Below are 489 nucleotides of genomic sequence, written 5' to 3'. Positions count from 1 at the left end.
TTAGGGTTTTGTTCTCCCTTCATCTCAAATGAATCATCTTCATCAATAATCAACATTTGGTCCTCAGAGATTCATTTCAACAATCTCAACAGCTTTGAATCGACTGAATTAGGGTTTTGAGTGAAGACAGCACACTCCTGACTTTTGCTCAGGATTTGACCTAATGGCTTGGGACATGATATCAAGACCTCAAGTGCATCATTTTGACCTAATCCATTGGCTCATAACATCTCCTACACAAAGATTGATCAGACAAATCCTCAGATCAGGGTTTTGAACTATCAGGGACTGAAATCAGGGATCACATTTGGGAAACCCTAAAAACCCCCAGGAAGTCAATCAAAGGTTTCAATCATCATCAAATAACCCCTATGACAATATACAATGGAAATTACATCTCAATTCAAGATCCACAGTCATCAATTTCATCAGGTCGACAATTAGGGTTTTTGACCTAATTCACTGAACCACTGACTTTTTAATCAGGAC

Source organism: Vicia villosa, linkage group LG1 (genome assembly GCF_029867415.1).
Source record: "Vicia villosa cultivar HV-30 ecotype Madison, WI linkage group LG1, Vvil1.0, whole genome shotgun sequence".
In the NCBI taxonomy this organism is placed as follows: domain Eukaryota; kingdom Viridiplantae; phylum Streptophyta; class Magnoliopsida; order Fabales; family Fabaceae; genus Vicia; species Vicia villosa.
This window is presented reverse-complemented; position numbering follows the sequence as displayed.